Genomic DNA, 14,410 nt, shown 5'->3' on the forward strand with positions numbered 1-14,410 from the left:
ACCAAATCCTTTATCAGCTACCTGCAAAACTAAACACAAAAATATATCCAAATACCCAAAAAAAATGTTTCACGCAAAACATTGTCTTAGAAATGCCAAACAAAAACAGAAATGGTTTTAAGTATATAATTTATTACAAATTGCACGGGGTTGCAAACCCGGCTTAACGAATAACGAAATAAATCGCCTCTCCTCGAGGCTTTTGACTGAAAGCAGTTATTTCAGCCATCGACAGCTTCACTACCGTCCTCCATAGTATAGCAGCAGCAAGGCAGCGGCCTATCATAGCATCCATCACGACTCTATCAGCTCTTTGTCGTGCTTTCTTCCTAGGCGGGATAGAATCTTTCGATCTCTTTCCCGGGTCACAACTCGTTAGACCTGCATAAGAAGAAATATAGCGATTTTCCTCCAAATTGCTCCCGAGTCGGGGCGGAGGCGTCAATTCAAAGGCAGTATATGAATTGACGGAAGGATGAAAAGTAGTCGTACTAATGTCAACAAAAGGAGTGATACTACCTTTCATTGAAGCGGTATGGTCTTCGTTCACCTTCTCATCGCCAATCTGGACAGAGTCGGATGCTAACTCAATGCTGCCCGCAGCTATTGTGCTCGATCGAGCAACTAAATCACTCGATCAAGACTCTTCTTCACCAAATCCACTCGATCAAGCAATGGTAACAGCTCGATCGACCAAATTTTTCCCACCAGCAGTCGATCGAGAGCTTTGAGGAGCTCGATCGACCAGTTGTTCATCAAAATCAGTCGATCGAGAGCTTTGAGGAACTCGATCGACCAATTTTTCTGCTGGGATTTCCTTGTCAAATGTCGCAATAAAGTAATCGTCCTCGAAGTCCGAGTTGTACACATCAAAATCCGTCTCGACTGTTACCTGAGCGACCTGGTGCGTAAGACTTTCAATTGAGGCATTCCTCGATTGTTCTAGTTGTTGCGATTGAAGAGTGAGTGACGCTAATAGCGATTTCAACTCGTCAAACTCTTCATTGTTGACAGCGGGAGGGGTTGGTTGTTGCGGTGGTGAAAAAGAATAGGAGGGCTCTCGGAAGCCTCGTTGATTGTACGGATGCGGTGGTGCATAACTGCGAGGTGGGGACGAAACATAGTGACTTTGTTTATACTGTCGATAAGCATAAACTTGGTCACGATCTGCAAGGCAGTGAACTGCATCGTCTCCCACAGTACCGCATCTCTCACAAAATACCTCCTGAAGCATCGCCATAGGACCTATCAAACAACACTAGCAATGAAGATAAGAAATCTCAGAAATAAAATTCCCGAGACGGAGGAAATAAACGAAACAAAAAAAACAAATAGGACAATTGCCTCCCAAGAACGGCGCCAAAATTTGATACCGTCGTTTTAGTATCAAAAATAATATTTATAAAACCAAATTACTAAAAGGTAGTAATAAGGGTCGATCCGCAGGAAGGCAAGATATCTGTTTAACAGATTCGTTTATTAATGTCACAAATTGGGTTGATTCGATTTTAAAGTCTAAACTACAACAAGGTAAGGGATGAGAGAAAAGCAAGGGAAAGGGATAGCTAGGACAATCGGTTCACCGCGATTAATTAGTCTAGTAATCTAAGTTTAAGGTCAAGCAAATAGATCTAAGGGGTAACGAACGTCACCTTTCGGTCCTTAATTCGCCCTAAAGCACAAATAGCTTAGCTTTCGCCCTCACTACCACGCCATAATGTATCGCTACGAGTCTCACCCTTTCCAATCTTTCGATCTAGGTCGAGGTTTACTACGATTTATAATCTAATTGCGTCGACTCAAAAAGACTATAACAATTAATTGTAACGAAAACAACATGGATCATATGACTATATGAGCATTATCATAATAGATCGATTACTAATCTAACATAATTACGGATCCCCTAATATCCTAGCAAGAGAATTAGCAATGCATAATTAAAGAACAAAGCATAAAAGAAGGGGAAGAAAATACCGAAATGAATTAAGAATAGAATAGAGTTTCAAGATCCGGAACAAAATAAGGAAGAGGTGCCGAAACTGGAGAAGAGCTCCAGTCCCGTCTGATGTATCTCATGTGTTTGGCGTGCAAGCCTATTTATAACAAAATAATGACTTGCTAAACCTAAATAACAAAACAGACCAAGCCCGTCAAAGATTGTTGCTCGATCGAGCACTTAAGGCTCTCGATCGAGTGATATTCCTTAGCATTCCTCTCGATCGAGAACAATTCCTCTCGATCGGGGACTTCTTTTCCTTTAATCACTCGATCGAGAAGAAGTAGCTCTCGATCGAGCAAATGGGCTCTCGATCGAATAGAAATAGTTCTCGATCGAGCACTTCTCAGCGCGTAATTCCTGCTTTGCGCACCGAACTTCAAACAGCTGCTATTTCTTCGTTACTTGTCGGAAACAAGCGATTTTTGCGGCGTTGGAAAGCTAAGAGGATAAGATTTCATCTCCAACTGGAATCACCTGATTATCTTTTGTAGAACTCGAGATATGGCTCCTCAAAGTAGGCACTAGTAATTTGGAGTTCTTGTTTTGCTCGCCTAGCTTCTTTACTTCCGCGCGCATCTCAAATCAATAGTTCCCAAGCTCCAATTCAACTCATCTCCTAAATACATGCCTAGGGACATGTTTTAGGCTTGATTTACTCCTTTCTGGCTCATACCTGCAAATATGACAAGAGAACCCAAAGTAGACTATGGGGCATATTCGTAGCAAATTACTACTAAAATAGCATAGAAATGTGTGCTTAAATGGCCTATAAAGACTATGTAAAATGCACACATCATCAGACATACTTCCATCAGAGTTTTGCTAGCAATAGTTGCACATCAGGATTTAGAACTCGAACAGCTAGATGTGAAGACAGCTTTCCTACATAGAGAGTTGGAAGAAGAGATATACATGACTCAGCCAGACGGTTTCCAGATTCCGGGTAAAGAAGACTATGTTTGCAAGGTGAAGAAATCCTTATATGGGCTAAAACAGTCTCCGAGGCAGTGGTATAAAAGGTTTGACAGCTACATGTTGGAGATTGGCTACAATAGGAGTCCGTATGATTGTTGTGTTTATTACAACAAGCTGAAGAATGAGTCGTTCATTTATCTGATCCTATATGTAGACGATATGTTGATAGCTGTAGAGAGCAAGTCTGATGTTCAGAAATTGAAGGGTCTTCTCGGTCTTTGAATTTAAGATGAAAGATTTGGGTGCAAAGCAAGAAAAATTGGGAATGGAGATCTACGTGGGATAGGAGCAAGAAGAAGCTTTTCTTATCTCAGAAAGGCTATATTCAGAAGGTGCTAGCAAGGTTTGACATGTCTACTGCTAAATCCATAGATACTCCTAGTGCATCGAATGCACATCTGTCTGTTGCTTTCTCACCCAAGTCAGCTGAAGAAAGGGAGTACATGTCCCGAGTTCCATACTCTAGTGCACTGGGTAGTTTGATGTATGTTATGGTCCGCACTAGACCGATTTAGCTGATCGATCGTGTGGTGAGCCGGTTTATGGGTGATCCGGTAAAAGAGCATCGACAAGTTGTGAAGAGAATTTTTCGGTACCTTAAGGGTACATCTGATGTTAGTCTCATTTATGGAGGTGATAGAGAGTGCCTTGTGTCAGGGTACTCGGATTCTGATTATGCAGGAGATGTTGACAGCAGACGGTCAATGATCGGTTATGTTTTCACTCTTGGTGGTTGATCGTCAGTTGGAAGGCTACATTGCGACCTACAATTACTTTGTCTACTCGGCTGAAGCGAGTATATGGCGTTGACCGCATCCGCTAAAGAGGGAATCTGGTTAAAAGGATTGGTCGTCGTGATTTGGGTCTACATCAGAGCAAGCTATTGTATTCTCGTGATGTCTTAGTGCAATATCTTTGGCTAAAGATCAAGTCCATCATGAGAGAACTAAGCATATAGATGTGAGATATCACTTTACGAGAAATGAGAAGAGGATTAAGGTGAACAAAGTGGGTACCGCGATAACCCGGTGACATGTTCACTAAGCCAGTTCCGCATAGCAAGTACCAACATTGTTTGGACTTGCTAAATATCCGCAATCTGTAATTGCCCTCTTGGGGGCAATATCTGAGGGGGAAGAGCTTTCTAGTACATCTGACATTTATGGGAATGCATCTGGTACATCTGTCTGTTTGTGAGAGAATTCAAGTCAAGGTGGAGATTTGTTGGGTTTGTGCCTTGATTCTGTTATACGGTATCCGTATCTGTTATTGGGTTAGGTCTGTCTTGGGCCTTTATTAGGTCATTCTGTATTAGGTTTAGAGAGTATTATATAAACTCTCTAAGCCTCTACCTATGATTATACCGTCCGAATCAGTAATCGAAAACTCCTCACATATCAATAAAACTCTCTCCTTCCGCCCGTGGACGTAGCTAACACACCGTTAGTGAACCACGTAAATCTGTGCGTTTGTCTCTTTATTGTTCTTTTATCAGTTCTTTCTTGCTTCTGTTATAACATCCGATTATAAAAAGTTACTCCCTCCGTTTCATATTATATGACGTTTTTGTTTTTAGATGTTAGGCTTTGACTTTCATTTTTACAAAAATATATTAGTCTAAAAATTATAAAAATTATATCATAAAATTCCTTATGACAATACCTTTTCAAATGATTATACATTTCATTATGTTTACTCTTATATTTTGAATTTGTAGTTAAATGAAAAAATTACTTTCCTAAAAAATTACTCGTATTCAATTGACGTGTATTGTTTTTACTTGTAGTATTCTTATCACGACTATTATAGGTTACAATAAGTCTTGCTGAAGACGGGTCGGAGCAAGTGACGGATAATGCCACTCACAAAACGAATAGGGGGGACAAGGTGGGGGCACTCCCATGTGCTTCCCTCTCTCCTCTATATGGGTCATTTGTGAGGGAAAATGGTATCCGTCACTCCAAAGTGACGAATACGTGCCGTCACAAATGAGATTTTGTGTATAGGTTATTCATACAACTCACTCAATCACTCATACACCTATACCATTATTAAACTCCAACATTATTGGCATTCACGTGAATAACGTGTTATGTGTAGGTGTTGTTCAGTAAGCCAAATCAAGCATAGCCGATTTGCTGCAATCATACACTAATCTTTCGAATAAATAATTGAAAGAAGATAATGACGCTGTTTGGTAAACGGCATATTGACTAATTTTTAGCATATTTAAGGATTTTAGTATGTTTGACCAATCAATATGCTAATTTTAGTGTTTGGTATAACATATTTAAGGTCAATATGTTGTTTTACAATATGCTGCTTACCCTAGCATATTGGTTAACATATTGTAAAATAGGAAATTTTTCTCCATTTTACAAAGAAAACTAACAATCTACTAATCGTAATCTGCCAATTACCAAACACTCAAATTAATTTTGCTAGTTATAATATGCTAGTCAAACCTTCTGATAGAATCTATCATTTATAATCTGCTTTTGCAATCTGCTTATGCTGAAATTAATCCGATGTTTACCAAACAGAACCAATATTTTCTATATGCGTTTTGCATGGAAAGATCAAAGATGGAGTGGTTTCACGTGAATACGTGATCGACATGATCCGGGGTTAGTGGATTTTTGGGAAGAGAAAAATTGAAATCTTTGACTAAGTGATATTTTCGGGTTACTAACTTTGACTAAAATTGAATTTGTAGTTAAATGAAAGTTTTTTTTTTTTTTCTTGGTAGGTGGAGAAGAAACAAACTCTTTAATACGGACTAGTTTTGCGGGAATTAATTATGACTAAACCTGCTGAGGTGGTGTTTAGTTACCCCAAAAAGTCAAACTTGGGAAGGTCAAATCCATTAAATTGCTTTCAATACTCCAAAACAGATTGCTCCAACTGTTGGTAGGGGATACTCCTTGTCAATACCCAAACACAGATTGCTCCAATTATGACTAAACCTGCTAAGGTGGTGTTTAGCTTGCTTGACAAAAGTAAGATTTGCATACATCAATCCGTCTTACTTCAGACCGCCTTACTTCAAACCGTAAAAAGACCTCTCACAAGTGAGAAGCACATGGGTGGTGGGACACCCCCATGTGCTTTCCCACTCACACCCTAAATGAGTTTTTTGTGAGAGAAAATGATATCCGTCTGACAATTTCAGACGGATATGACGGTCTGAAATAAGAATTTGTGTTCATACATATACCTCATACGCTTAAGGTATGTGTTTTTCATACTCAAGAAGGAACACAAATTCTCATTGAAGACATGACATATCCGTCACAAGCTGAAGACGGATACCATTTTACCTCACAATGTACCCACTTTTTCTCTCTCTGCAACACTATTCATGTGGTCCCCTTTCTCCACTAACCCATTTTGTTACCATTTTATCTCACAAAATATCCGTCACAAATGGTAACCCGTCACAAGGGAGACCAATTGAAGAAGGAATTAGATATGAGATTGATACCATAGGTATCTAATTAAAGAAAAAAAGTGAAAAAACAAACATGGCATATAGAAATGCACAAATTCTTATTATAGACGGGAGATATCCGTCTATAGTTATAGATGGGCCAAATATCCATCAACTTTAAGCATAAGACAAGCAACAAGTTGCATGGTTGGGCCAAAAAATATCACCACTTTATACATATTTGACCCGTTTTTCACTTTAGACAGATATATCCGTCTATAGTGAGACTAAAACTTAATAATTTTCCTAAAGTACCCTTATATTTATACAGTTTTTCCACTAAATTCCTGATCACTTGAGTAATACTGTAGTATGACTAAGTTCTTGTATGCAAAATTGTCCCATTAATCAATCCTCATTCCCTAACTGCATCACGCGGCCACTGATAATTTGTCACAGAAATTATTATTGCGATCGTTCACACTAATATGAAACTCCACAACTTTGGCCTAATTGATAAACAATTACACATATTAATTTTATTAATTGATAAACCCTAATAATTTCAACATAATAACATATTAATACTCCTAATTACTTTACTAATTGGAAAATTATAATCCATTTTACAAGTTTTAGTAGCGATTAGATTCGATTTTAGGGAAAACGCACATGTAAAACATAATTTGTTTAGGTTAGTAAAAGGGTATGATATGAAAAGTTAATGAAAAAATGTAGTATGTGAAAGAGTAAAGTCCGTATGTAAAAAAGTAATTTCATATAAAATTTAGAGGGTAAATGTAGGTTGTCCGGGCGGGATCGGATAACAAAACTAGTATTATAAAGAAAGGGGAATTCTACATGTTACCTAAAGCTAGCCAGCTGGTAAAAATTGACCCGACCGAGGAACTACCGCCGCCCCCAAAACCCGACCCCATAGAACCCGAAATTTTGGTGAACCGAAATCGAACCCGACCTGAACGATAACGGCATTATTTTTTCTAACCCGACCCCGACCTGAATCAATCCGTAGTGTCCCGATATTGACTCAACTCTATTGATGACCCGTTAATGAACTAGCTTAATATTGATGTAAGTAAGACCAAAGTGAAATTTATCTTAATTGTTTTCACTTAAAACTACAATTAACAAAGGTAGACATTGTTAAAACATAAAATTACCCATCAAAAACTGAATAAATAAGATAAAATATATGCTGATAACTTGGCTCGGAGATGACCCGCTGATGACCCGAACCGACTTGCCACCCGCTGATGACCTGACCCGGAGATAAACCTTTCACTAACCTGACATAACCCGAACCCGATATGACACGACCCGCCCGATCCGTAACCCGATTGCCACATCTAATGTTACCCTTGTGGTTTTCCATATTGTATGGTGTATCTCTTTTTTTGAGCTAAAAATCTTTGACTGTCTATAATTCTAGGCTACGAATTCCAAAAAAGGTAATTTTTTTTAAACTAAAAATCTCATAAAAACGATCCATTTGAAAAAAACAAATTCGTTACTTTATGAACTTGTAGCCATAAGATATAGACGATCAAAGTTTATTTGGTTAAAAATATTTGACCGATCATAACTCTTGCAATAAAGTGGCAACAAGAATATCCCCCAAAAAAGGAGTAAGGATCCTCTCCATTTCTCAAAAAGAAATGGAAGTCCATTACTTTTCAACGGTCCGAATTAAAACTAGGCTCGATCGGATGGTTGTAGATTTATTTGGAAATAAAAAGGTAAATAAATAGTATTTGAAATATATAATCACAAATTCTCATTTGTGACGGGCATATCCGTCGCAAGCTTGCGACGGATCAAGTATTACCCATGTGGGGTAGATAAGACAAAAGCAAAATGCCTAGGGAATAACAATAAATTTTTCTTATCTATCCACATGAGTATTATTGACCCGTCGCAAGCTTGTGATGGATATATTCATCACAAGAGAGACTTGCTGATATATAATATAGTAATGTTTTACTAGAGAAAATAAAGAGAAATAAATGGAGAGGATCCATCTTCTGGAAAAAAAAAAAGTTAATAATGATTATCCTATGATTTTTCATTTTATGTACCAAAAAAATGATTGTTCATTTTGCATCATGTCACCCACCAGGACACCATTCATTGCGCTTCAACAATTTTGGGTACATTTTTTTCTCTCTATCATCTCCATTCTTTTTATTCATTTTCTTTTTAATACACTTAGGGGTCGTTTGATTGACACTTAGAAAACATAGGCATTGGAAAATCTCAAAACATGGGTTGTTTGATTGGCATAAATTTTGGAAAATGTAGGAATTAGAACTTCCCAGAAACTACCAATGCCTACATGATGTAAGAAGTTGCTTACCTACTCCCCCTTGGTCATTGAAAGTTCCTGTAGAATTTAATTCCTATATGAGCAACCAAACACTTTTCCGAAATTCACCCGAATTGGATGAGGGAACTTAATTCCCGTGAATTGTATTTTCCTAGGAAAATTAAGTTGCTTGATCAACCAAACAATGCAACCCCTTATATTTTACTCCCTCCGTCCCGATCAATTGTTAACCTTTGATTTTGTCACAAATACCAAGAAAAGAGGAGGGGGCCAATTACTAAATGACAAGTGGAACAAATTGAGGGTGAATGATCAAATTGTTTATCAAGCTCGTTCCTAAAATAGAAAAGACGACAATTGACTGAAACACCCAAAAATGAAAAAGGACAACAAATGACCAGGACAGAGGGAGTAATATATATTTCTCTTTCTATCTATTAAAACATTATTTTAAAAAACAATTACAACCATTAGAGCATCACCAGATTTAATCCGATAATTCATAAGAAATGTAAGTCCATTTTCTTTCTTCAGCTAATACAAACATTATTTTTTTGGACATGTATTACAATGTCCATAAAAAATTGTTTCATCTCTCAATCAATAGTTTTCATTTATTCGTGGGTTTAGTTTAATCGGTATATTAGGATATTAGGCCCATTAAAACCGGCTACCATTAGGGTTGGCCAAATTAGGGTTAAAGTTTCATTAAGATGAGAGGTATTATAAATACCCTCACCATAATCATGTAACTCATACCCTCACCATAACATGGACCTCACATGTGAGGGGGAGTGTCAAGATACAGTTCACCCATTATAAAGGCACATGTAAGTATCTCACATTGGAAAAAGAGGAGAGAGTTGTCTATAATATAAACCAAGGAGTTACTCCACCCATTGCCAATTGGTTTTGGGTGAAGGGAAATATCCGTAAAATTCCCTTAATTTTAAGGATTATAACGTAAATATAACATGTGATTTATGGTCATAAACAAAATACAATAGAAAACGATAAAGATTAAGAATCAACCTCGGGTCCTTTGATGCGGCGTAAAGAAAGTAAATCAACAGAGATTTCCTCCTAATCGTTGCACCCCCCAAGACCGTCCGAGACTATGCCCTTGTGCTAGAAATGCTCTCTAATTGACTTGCAATATCGAGAGAGCTATTGTGAGGTTATTCGATGTGAGATCTAGAGATTTCAGAGAAGAATGCTCCGAAACCCTAATTTCTGAGACAAATGAATTGCTTAGGTCAAAAGGAGAGAGGCTCTCTCCTTTTGTCTTGTTCGGCCAAACCGAGAGCCCAAGGGGAGGGAGTGGGCTTTCACTTCCTCCTTATTCTAACTCGTAGTTCAGCTCGAAATTACTAAAATGTATATGACGGGTTTTCAATTATAAATCGTCATCGGTTATCGGTTATTAACGTATCAACTAGTGACATGACTCAGTCGATATATTAATACATGTCCGGCAAAGACAATATTGTATAATTAAATAAATTCAATATACATTAATTAAATATAAATCGTTTATATTTAATTTACGAATTAACTGCTTAATTCGCCTTAGCCATTATTATTTAATCCGTATTAAATAAAATATCTCAACATCACATTTGACTAATTATTAGTCAAATAACTCGGACTAACTGCTTAGTCAATTATTGGCATCAACATGATTTGTATTTTCATATCGTCACATCTCTCAAACGTATCCTATAGGTGTGACTTTTAGGGACCAGTTGATCACCGCCATCTGTATGACAATAACGTCAAACTTATCTAGCAAGCCAACCGTTATTGATAAACGTGGACCAACTGATAATAATACAAAAGTATACCCTTTGATCCTTTTAGAGATTTGTAAGTCCTTGCACTAACCGTAAAGGACACCAGCCCCAACAAGCTCCCACTTGTCCGTACAAGTGTATGTGCAATGACGTTATCCGCACTAACCGGAGGACACGGCTCAACAAACTCCCACTTGTCCGTACAAGTGTATGTGCGATAACCGATTCTCATATTCATTTAAAATTTCTCCCACTCAATGTAAAACAATTTGCAGATCCGGATCCGCAAAGGTCGTATTTTACAATCGATCCGTATCTAGAGTGGTTTCCCCGACTAGAGAGTAACTCAACCGATAAAACGAATCCGTATCCGAGCATGGCCATGCATTTCGATTCTGACTCCTCGAGTGGCCCCGAGAAATATCGAGTACCGATAAAGGCTGAATATTTCCTTCAACTCGACTCCATCCGATCTAAGCACAGCATGAAATGACCTAGAAAAAAATCTACTTGGCCCCCTGTTACGGATGACCGTGAGAAAGAAACCAAAGTCACCCAAAATCTGCCTTAGTCTCAAGAGACAGTCGATAGTCAAAAGAATCGACTCTTAGGATCACCATGGAGGTCCTATCCACGACCGGGCACCGAATGTTATAAAACATTTAGGACTCCACGTCGATGTCACAATTGTGTCCTACGAGATATCCGTATAAATCGCCTCTGTGATTGGTCAGTCAACCTTTTGACTTATGGCTCGTTGAACCCACCATCAACCAACGTCACAAAATAATTACCTTGAGTTATCAGCTCACGTGGGCAATTAAGGACCAAAAATATAATGTTTGTTCAGTTCACTTTGTGGTGTTCAAAATTGTCGTACAAATCCACATGAAAAACAAAATATATAAATATCAAAACGATGATGTTGTATAGAGTACAAAAGAAAATGAATCTAATCCATAAAAGAGTACTACAACTTGGGAACACGTTTAATTCCCATGGAATTAACGTGCCCTTCATGCTTATCTTGTCGTAATGGTTTAGTGAGAGGATCTGCTATGTTATCATCTGTAGCAATCTTTTCTATCACTACTTCCTTTTGCTCCACGTAATCTCGGATTAGATGAGCTTTCCGTTGTACATGTCTAGACTTGTTGCTAGACTTAGGCTCCTTAGCTTGGATGGTTATCGGGTCATTCGAACTAGGCACTACGGATAGTCCATGTAAGAATTGACGCATCCATATCGCTTCCTTTGTAGCTTCAGACGCGGCATAGTACTCGGACTCAGTCGTAGAATCTGTTGTAACAGTTTTTTTGGAACTCTTCCAGTGATGCAGCGCCATTAAGAGTAAAAACGAATCCAGACCGAGATTTCGAGTCATCTCGATCCGTTTGGAAGCTAGCATCTGCAGAATCGGTTGCGCATAGCTTTTGTTCGCCTCCATAAGTCAATGCCCAATCTTTAGTCCTCCGTAGGTACTTAAGAATATTCTTGATGACCATCCAATGTGATTCACCTGGATGCGTTGGAATCGACTTGTCATACTCAATGCATATGCCACGTCCGGACGTGTGCATATCATGGCATACATGATTGATCCTATAGCCGAGGCATAAGGAATCCGTGTCATGCGCTCTTTCTCTTCCGGTGTCTCGTGTGCGAGACTTGCTCAAATGCACCCCTGGAGCCATAGGAAGAAACCCCTTTTTGGAGTTAGTCATCTTTGAATCTCTCTAGGATTTTGTCTATGTAAGACTCTGATCGAGAGATAACATCCGACGTGATCTATCTCGATAGATACGGATGCCCAGAATTCTTTGTGCCTCACCCAGATCTTTCATCTGGAAATGGTTTTTCAACCATACTTTCACCGAAGTTAAGAGAGGTATGTCATTCCCAATCAGGAGTATGTCGTCAACATACAATATTAGGAAGACAATCTTGCTCCCACTCGACTTGATATAAAGACATGGTTCCTCGACTGATCGAATGAATCCATTTTCTTTTATCACTTGGTCGAAGCGATGATTCCAACTCCGAGATGCTTGCTTAAGTCCATAAATGGAACGCTTAAGCTTGCACACTTTCTTAGGATGTTGTGGATCGATGAAACCTTCGGGCTGCACCATGTACAACTCATCCTCCAAAAAGTCGTTTAAGAAGGCGGTTTTCACGTCCATTTGCCAAATTTCATAGTCATGAAAAGCGGCGATCGCTAAGATAATCCGAATGGAACGCAAGATGACTACGGGTGCACAAATCTCATCGTAGTGCAAACCTGGCACTTGGGTGAAACCTTTAGCAACTAGTCGTGCTTTATAGATATCTTGTTGACCTTCCACAGAATGCTTTATCTTGTAAAGCCATTTGCATTGAAGGGGACGAACTTTAGCAGGTAAGTCAACAAGATCCCATACGTTGTTCTCATACATAGAGTCCATCTCGGATTGCATGGCCTCAAGCCATAGCTTTGAGTCAGAACTAGTCATGACACCTTTATAGGTTGCGGGTTCACTACTCGTTAAGAGTAGAATGTCGTCTATGTCATGTTCCTCGACCATACCAATGTATCTGTCCGGAGGAATAGAGACTCTTCCCGACCTCCTAGGTTCCTTAGGAATATTAACCGCAGCCGGGATTGAAGGAACTGGTTCATCCAATGGTTGCTCGGTACTTGGTTCTGGAATCTCCGACAGTTCGAAGGTTCTATCACTCTTTGCATTCTCGAGAAATTCCTTCTCTAAGAATGTCGCACTAGCCGCAACAAAAACACGTTGTTCGGTTGGCGAATAGAAGTAATGACCAAGTGTTCCTTTAGGATAACCTATAAAGTATGTCTTGACCGATCGCGGGCCGAGCTTATCCTCGTGTCTCCACTTGACATAAGCCTCGCAGCCCCAAACCCGTATAAAGGACAAGTTAGGGACCGTTCCCTTCCATAGTTCATATGGAGTCTTGTCAACACTTTAGACGGACTTCGGTTAAGTATTAGAGCGGTGACGAAGAAGAGCATAACCCCACAATGAGTCGGGCAACACGGTGTGACTCATCATGGATCGAACCATATCAAGTAGTGTTCGATTTCTCCGTTCGGACACACCATTCAACCGAGGTGTTCCGGTGGAGTTAAGCGTAGGGCAATCCCACAGTCCTTAAGGTGTTGATCAAACTCGTGAGAAAGATACTCGCCACCACGATCCGAACGCAGTGTTTTAATCTTTCTACCCAATAGGTTCCGTACCCTATTCTCGGTATTCTTTGAATTTCGAAAGGATTCACTTTTGTGCTTCATTAAGTAGACATAGCCATATCTACTTAAATCGTCCGTGAAAGTGATGAAATACCTATAGCCTTCTCGTGCGGTGATTGACATAGGCCCACATACATCCGTATGTATGAGTCCTAATAGGTCGCCAGCCGCGCATTCCAACACCTTTGAAGGAAATTCGAGTCATCTTACCGATGAGACATGATTCACACGTGCCAAATGATTGAAAATCAAAGGCCGAGATAGCTCCATTTTGGATGAGCTGTTTTACGCGTTTCTCATTAATGTGTCCCATACGGCAGTGCCATAGATACGTTTGATCTTTGTCACCAACCTTTAACTTTTTATTCATTACGTGTAATATTTCGGTGGTCTGATCTAAAACATAAATTCCGTTCATGGAGACCGCCTTGCCATAAATCATATCGTGTAATGAGAAAATGCAAGAATTATTCTCTATTACAAATGAAAAACCAAGTTTGTCAAGTGCGGAAACAGAAATAATGTTTTTAGAAAGACTGGTACATAATAGCGAGTTATATAAAGATAACTCAAATCCGCTAGGAAGTGGATCACATATGTTCCCCTCGAGACG

Source organism: Silene latifolia, chromosome 7 (assembly GCF_048544455.1).
Source record: "Silene latifolia isolate original U9 population chromosome 7, ASM4854445v1, whole genome shotgun sequence".
Taxonomy (NCBI): domain Eukaryota; kingdom Viridiplantae; phylum Streptophyta; class Magnoliopsida; order Caryophyllales; family Caryophyllaceae; genus Silene; species Silene latifolia.